The sequence below is a fragment of the Myotis davidii genome, unplaced genomic scaffold, assembly GCF_000327345.1.
Source record: "Myotis davidii unplaced genomic scaffold, ASM32734v1 scaffold88, whole genome shotgun sequence".
NCBI lineage: Eukaryota > Metazoa > Chordata > Mammalia > Chiroptera > Vespertilionidae > Myotis > Myotis davidii.
The window spans coordinates 5251576-5259075 of record NW_006300377.1 but is presented as its reverse complement, the minus strand read 5'-3'; the positions used below and the strand labels follow the sequence as shown (position 1 = coordinate 5259075).

Genomic DNA, 7500 nt, shown 5'->3' with positions numbered 1-7500 from the left:
ATCAGAAACACAGTAAGCATTCAGTAAACAAAAGACCTCCTTTCATGACTTTTTTTGCATTACTCTTTTAAAAAAAACATATTTTTATTGCTTTTTAGAGGGAGGAGAAGGGAGAAGGAGAGATAGAGAAACATTGACATGAGAGCAGACTATCAATCAGCTGCCTCCTGAGCATCCCCTACCAGGGATTGAGCCCATAACTGGACATGTGCCCTGACTGGGAATAGAAGTGGCAACCTTTCAGTGCACAGGATGATGCACAACAACTGAGCTACACTGGCCAGGGCTCTTCTCTGTATTACTCTTTACTTGTAAACTACAAAAGAAGCTTGATGAAGTAACTTTACCATATTCCCCTCACATTTCAAGCTTTCACTTTAGAGCAGTGGTTCTCAACCTTCTGGCCCTTTAAATACAATTCATGTTGTGACCCGACCATAAAATTATTTTCGTTGTTACTTCATAACTGTAATGTTGCTACTGTTATGAGTCGTCATGTAAATATCTGCTATGCAGGATGGTCTCAGGCGACCCCTGTGAAAGGGTCCTTCGACCGCCAAAGGGGTCGCGACCTGCAGGTTAAGAACCGCTGCTTTAGAATAATGCTACTCCAAATCACAAGGGGGGCCATGGAGGGAGGGTGCTTCTAAAATGCAGATTCTGATTTTTTTTTTAAATATATTTTATTGAGTTTTTCACAGAGAGGAAAGGAGAGAGATAGAGAGTTAGAAACATCGATGAGAGAGAAACATCGACCAGCTGCCTCCTGCACACTCCCCACTGGGGATGTGCCCGCAACCAAGGTACATGCCCTTGACAGGAATCGAACCTGGGCCTTTCAGTCCGCAGGCCGATGCTCTATCCACTGAGCCAAACCAGTTTCGGCCAGATTCTGATTTTTAAATCTGGGGCCTGAGAACCTGTATTTTTTAAAATACATTTTTATTGATTTCAGAGAGGAAGGGAGAGGGAGAGCGATAGAAACATCAATGATGAGAGAGAAGCAGTGATCGGCTGTTTCCTGCACACCCCTCACTGGGGACTGAGTCTACAACCTGGGCATGTGCCCTGACCGGGAACTGAACCCATGGACCATTGCTGAGTCTGAGAAATAGGCCCATCACCTCTATGAGAACCTTTGGAGAAGGGGATGGACTGTGGGAGGGGGGCGTGGGTAACAATGGCTAAAGCCAATAGGGAGGCAGAACAATAGCTTTAGCGCTCTCAAGCTTCAGTGTGTTATAACAATCATCTGGGGCGCTTGCTAAAAATACAAAGCCAGGCCCACCTTAAAGTTTATGACTGAGTGTGTTGGGATGCTGATGCACACAGTCTGTGAAGCCCTGGGGGAGTGGGGGCAAGACTGGGCTTTATAGCGGGACAGATCTTGGGTGGGCACCAGATTTACAGTTTACTCACTGTATCCCCTTGAACAAGTAATGCAGCCTTCTTAAAGCCTCAGTTTCTTCATCCCTAGATACAGACAACCATATCCATCTGCAGAGCTGTTGTGGGGATTTAATAAGATTATATATGCAAAAGCATCCAGCACAGTGCCTGGCATTTAGGGAAATAAAGGGAAGCTAACAGTTGTTCAGATTTGATTTAATCTCAAACTTACTTGTGACATCTTTCTGACTCCAGTTTTTTCGGCTCCCATCTCTAAGGTTCCTGCATATGTAGCTAGAATCATCTTCTAAGACACTGTTGGAAATGTTACGCCACCCCATTCCTCTACCCCCAACACACACATTCAGGAGGCTTCAACGTCTCCCCAGTGCAATGGGGAAGTCCATATATCTTAGCCTAGCACTCAGCGTCCTCCACAATCAACTTTCTAAACCCCCAAAGTTCTTCAAATTTACCCCCACAAATCCCATTCTGTATTCCCTGCACCACTGCAAACAGCTGCTCTCTGTATAATTCTCAGACATAAAATAAGTCTCTCCATGGACATTAGCTCAAAGCTCCTCTCTATGCAGGAATACCCTTTCCCTTCCTGCTACTGGTCTAATCTAACCTCTATTCTTCCCTGCAGTCAAATTCTGAGCTTATCTCTCCCACCCAATTATCACTTCTTCCTCCAAGAAGTCTTAACATCAGCAAACTTTGAGTTTACAACATGCCAAGCAATTTTTCCATGTGTTGGTTTATGGTATTTAGTACCATAATACATTACAAATCCATGAGGTAGGAATTATTTTTATCTGCATTTTACAAATGAAATTCAGAGGCTAAGTTGCCCAAGATCACGTAGCTAGTAATAATAGTTAGCAGCAGGCCTCAAGACTATTGAGCCCTAGCTCTTAACCATGATGCTCTATAGCAGTGATTTTCAACCTTTTTCATCTCGTGGCACACATAAAATTACTAAAATTCTGCAGTATGCTAAAAGATATATTTTTTGCCCAACTGACATTTGATTCATTCACACCAGATGGCTCTTGTGTTGGCTGTCATTTTTAAAATATGACAATCTAGGGGAAAAAGAGGTCAGTGCCCGACTAGTCGGGTATTACATGTTTTAAAAATTCCTGCGGTATACCAGTCGAAAATCGCTGCTACATGGCCTTGTTAAATCACAACCCAGAGCCTTAGTGGCTGTCCTTGGGAAAGTGTGTGTGTCTGGAAGAGAGCACAGGAGGACATCACAGACCAGGCAATGTTGTTTTTTGCTTATGGGTGTAAGCTACACAAATACTTTCATTCACATGGTGAAATTTCATCAAGCTGCTTGCTTATGACATTTGCACCTGTCTCTCTAGATAATACTTCAATTTAAAAAGTTTTTAAAAAGCATAGAAACATGTGTTTGAATTTCAGCTCTGCCTCCTAACTTACCATGTAACCTTAGGCCAGAGATTCTTTGAGGCTGTTTCCTTGTCTATAAATTGGGGATATTATTACCAAAATCACTGAGTGGGTAGGAGGAAGAACAGAAGACTGTCAACAAATTCTAGTTCTTGATCTAATCCTGAACTAACCTAGTCACTCACCTGCCCCTTCCCACATGGGACTTTGCACTAGCATGTATTGTTTGCATGAGTGTTCACTTCTGCCCCGATACCTTGACTAATAGTGACAATGTAAGGTGGTGACTCTGCTGCTCAAGAATCAGAGTTCAAATCCTGCCCTCACTACTTTATGAGCATCTTGGGGGAGGATACAGCCTCTGGGCTTCAGTTTACCAGTAAAAAGGCATGGATAACAGGACCTACCTCTTGGGTTGTGGGTTTAAATAATAGAACACGTGTAAAGTCTGTGACCAGGAGTCTTACATAATCGAGCAAAGGGTGACTATTTTGTATATTACACCCCCTCATCCAGGGCAAGGGCTGCTCTCTCCATCTTCAGCATGAGACTTATCCAACAAAACATGCATAGGGCAGGAGAAAAACCTAACCCAGGGCAGCAGATAGCAGCAGAGAGAGCAGGAGCTCTTGAGTCATGCAGGTACAAGATCTGCCAAGTATTTGCTATGTCACATAGAGGACAAGCCCTTTGAACTTCAGTTTCTCTAACTGTAAAAGGGGAAATGAGTGTCATTGCACGGACATAACTGACAGCCCGACTTGCAAGATGATAACTAATTGCTTAAGTGTGCCTGGCCTTCATTTGGTATAGATTGGACACATGGAAAAAATGTGAAGAGGGGCTGGCAAAGAAAACACATCTATGTTTTGGCCACACTGTAGGAACATCCAACCACAAAAGGGACACAGGGAAGTAAGGTCATTTAAATAAAATAACCCACATATTCTAGATGTTTTAAACACCATTATGTTGATGAAAAAGTAGGCAGTTCCTGGCCAGTGTTGCTCAATGGTCGAGCACCGACCCATGAACCAGAAGGGCACTTGCCCCAGTTGCGGTTGCAGGCTCCATCCCCAGTGGGGGGCGTGCAAGAGGCAGCCAATCATTGATCTTTCTCTCTATATACACCTCCCCCTTCCTCTCTCTCTCTCTAAAATCAATTTTAAAAATCATATTTTAAAAAAAGAGTTTTAATAGGAAACATTTAATTTCAGTCACACCAACATAAAAACATTGAATGAGTTATGCAGGTATAAAAAGATGTACTAGTGGGAAGAAAACAAACATTACTGAGTAGGTACTAGGCACAAACCTAGGATAAGGATTTTACATCAAAAACTGCAAACATTTACCAATAGGGGCCAGGCAGGCAATGCAAGTGAATGAAGTGGGGCAAATGTAAGCAAGCAGGGCAGAGGACTCTGCAGGGGACCACAGAGCACAAGAGCCACCCAAAGCGGCCTCACCGTTCAACTGCATGCCAGGCCGGATTGGAGGCCCAGAGCCCCCAGATCTGACTTCTCAAGAGAAACTAGAGCTCTGGATATAAACTGAAATTTCACAACTGAAAACTCTGTGTGGTCAACTTATTTATTTATTTATTTATTTGAGAGAGAGAGAGAGAGAGAGAGAGAGAGACAGACAGACAGACAGACAGACAAACAGACATCAATGTGAGAGAGAAACATTCAACTGGCCACCTCCTTGCACGCTCCAGACCAGGGATTGAACCTGCAACCTGGGTATGTGCCCTGATCAGGAATCGAACCAGCCACTTTCTGGCATAGAGAATGATGTTCTAACCAACTGAGCCACACCGGCCAGGGCTCAACTTATTATTTTGAAAGTTGACAAATAAACAAATCAGAGCCGTGGCTGATAGCTCCATTGGTTAGAGCACTGTCCTGATATGCCTAGGTTGCAGGTTTGATCTCTGATCAGGGCACATATAAGAAGCAACCAATTAATGCATAAATAAGTGGAACAACAAATCGATGTTTCTCTGTCTCTGTTTCTCTCCTTTCCTCTCCCTCTAAAATCAATAAATAAAATTAATTAAAACAGCAACAAAGCAAGCATTTATTCTGCCTTTTCTATACAAACCATACCAAATAGCAGGTGGGAAGTTTCTCTTTATAGAAGCATTTCAGTTAATAAATAAAAAGAGAATGATATAATTAGAACGCCACCATTTTGCCACCCACGATGGATTCTGGAACCGGCATCATCAGAGACAAGTAGACCTGATGTGCCTCCTAATGCACAGCACAGCACTACCTGTGATCTAGGTGGGCTGCGAAACTAAACTCAGATTTGGTAAGTGTATGATTAAACTACCAATTCACAGGAAATAGAGAGGAAAGGGGAAGATGTTAAATATGCCATGGAGATACAATAAAAAATTCCCGGAAAAAGGGACACTCCCAGTACAATCAACTCAGTTTCTCCCACAAAAAAACTGCAAAAACAACACCAAAACTAACCTGCAACAAACAAACAAACAAAGCTAGGAGGAAAGCTGTAAATTAAGACTTACAATGATCACATTTGTGAGATAAAGGGAAATGTGAACATTGACTACTAATAAAAATTGTTAATATTTTAAGGGGATATTGTGCTTGTTTACAAAAAATAATTTATCTTTTAGAGATACACACTGAAATATTTGCAAATGAAATGATATAGTGTCTGGGTGCTGCTTTAAAATAATTTGAGAAGGGAGGGTAAATGGGGAAGGAATAGCCCCTAGCTTATGGTGATTAAGGCTGGATAATGGGTGTATGGGGGCTCATTATACCATCCTGTCTTCTTTTGTGTATTCAAACTCCATAATAAAGTTAGGGAGCACCTGCAGGCTAAATGTTGCTGTAGGCTGCCACTTTGCAACCTCTGATTTATGAACACTTTTTTTTTAATTCCATAAAACTACAACCACCTATTGTTCCAATTATGAAAAGCTGTATAGGGTAACTCATGTAAATCTTACCCTTCTTCAAGTCCCAGCTCTAATTACATCTCTCTACTTCAAGCATGCTTGCTCTACTTCCACAAAGCCTCTGACCAACACCCTACATATCTGCACCCTTACATATCAGCTCATAATTTTCTTCAACTCTTTCTGACTACATCATACTTTATACTGAAATACATCTGAGTTGGGAGGGTAGGGAGATGTGTTACTAAGATGAGGGAGTCAATAACTATTGAACACCTACTATGTGCCAGGTTGTCATCTAGGTACCTACAGGTGCTCTACACACACATATAACATTATCTTCCAAGATCCTCATTTTGGTCTATATGGGCACTGCTCTATCTAAATGAGCAAGGTAGTAAGGTAGGGGACCTACTTTTCATGTGAGAACACTGAGGTTTGGAAGTTACAAAGTTTGCTAGACTATAAAGCCATTGCCCAAGCACTGGGCTGAGATATCCATTTCACCACTACTGAAATTATTAACTTCAATATGAACTAAGAAAAAATAATAACCAATGCCTTTGAGCTACCCTGTTTATACTCACAGCAAAAATCTGCAGAGTCTTCTAAGACGGCAGGTTACCTAATAGCTGAGGGTGGTAGCAACAGGAAAGAGGAGACAGCAGTGTTATTAAGGACAGGTGGATTAGGCAACAGTGAGTTCCAAGGATCAATCAGCTCTGGCTAATAAGAAAAAAAGGTTAAGTGCTCCTTCTTGACCTAGTACCCGGAGCTAAAAAGCAAAATCCCAGGAATGAACGGAATCTCCCAGACGTCCCTTCTCATCATCCACATGAACCTGTATGCATCCATTTCCAGTATCCCCATCAAGTACCAAGTAATGTGCTGGGTGCCACCGGGGTCCCAAATATGAGTAAGACAAGATGATCTGTTTACCAAGACTTTGAGAGTATAGTAAGAGAAGAGTGGGCACAGAGCAGTCCCCAGAACCCCATTCATTTAGCAGCAAGAGTCTGGGGCCCGGGTGGGGGAGGGGAGTAATGCCAGACCCTAGGGCGAAGGGTTGATAATCCAACCAACGGGCTTCCAAATCCTAAATAAGATCATAAATCCCAACCTTGATCTCTAGGCCCATTCCACCCCAGACACCGAGTGAAGCCCCACAGTCTGCTAGGGCAGAAGGTAACTTCAGACTCCAATTACGTGGAGCCCCATGGCTCCTGAGGTTCCAGGCTCCATTAAGTCAATTTTGCTAACGTTGGAAAGCCACCTGACCTCTCGGGGCCTATTTTCTTACCTGTAGATTGAGGTGCCCTTTCCCATCCCCCCTTCTTAACTCCCAGCTTCACTGGTTCACGCGGGTCTACCTCCCTCCTCTCAGCAGCAGCACAATCAGCACATGCCAGCTCCCACTCTGCCCCCAGCGCTGGAGGTGCCCCGTCGCCTTCAGGCATTAATCATTATAAGAAACGATCCCCTATCCCGGGTGCCTGGAACGTAACCCTGGGCAATTCACTCCCGAGCAGCATCCGGGGTCCCTGCCAATACTCGGGCTGCAATCTAGACGTCTCAGCCCAGGGCTCGCCCTACCCTTCAAACCCGCTCAGCTTCTGACTCCTTACGAGATCCAATCAGTCCTTGGCCCTCCTACCTCCACACCTCAAGCCTGGGTCCCTCAAGAACGCTCATCCTAACTCACACTTCCCCGACCTCCAATTGGGACCGCCCCCGCCAATGCCTGGCCAGCA

The 7500-nt window shown here is 43.7% G+C and overlaps 1 protein-coding gene across 2 annotated transcripts in view; it reads right to left on the bottom strand.

Moving 5' to 3' along the window:
* Positions 1–6488, bottom strand: part of AK2 (adenylate kinase 2) — a 20207-nt gene extending 13719 nt beyond the window's left edge. The window contains exon 1 of one of the 2 annotated variants that reach the window (XM_015572850.1): positions 6337–6488. The gene's annotated coding sequence lies outside the window, so the exon portion shown is untranslated. The remainder of the gene's footprint in view (positions 1–6336) is intronic. The other variant, XM_006777354.2, reaches the window with a different exon arrangement.
* Between the last annotated feature and the right edge of the window lie 1012 nt (positions 6489–7500).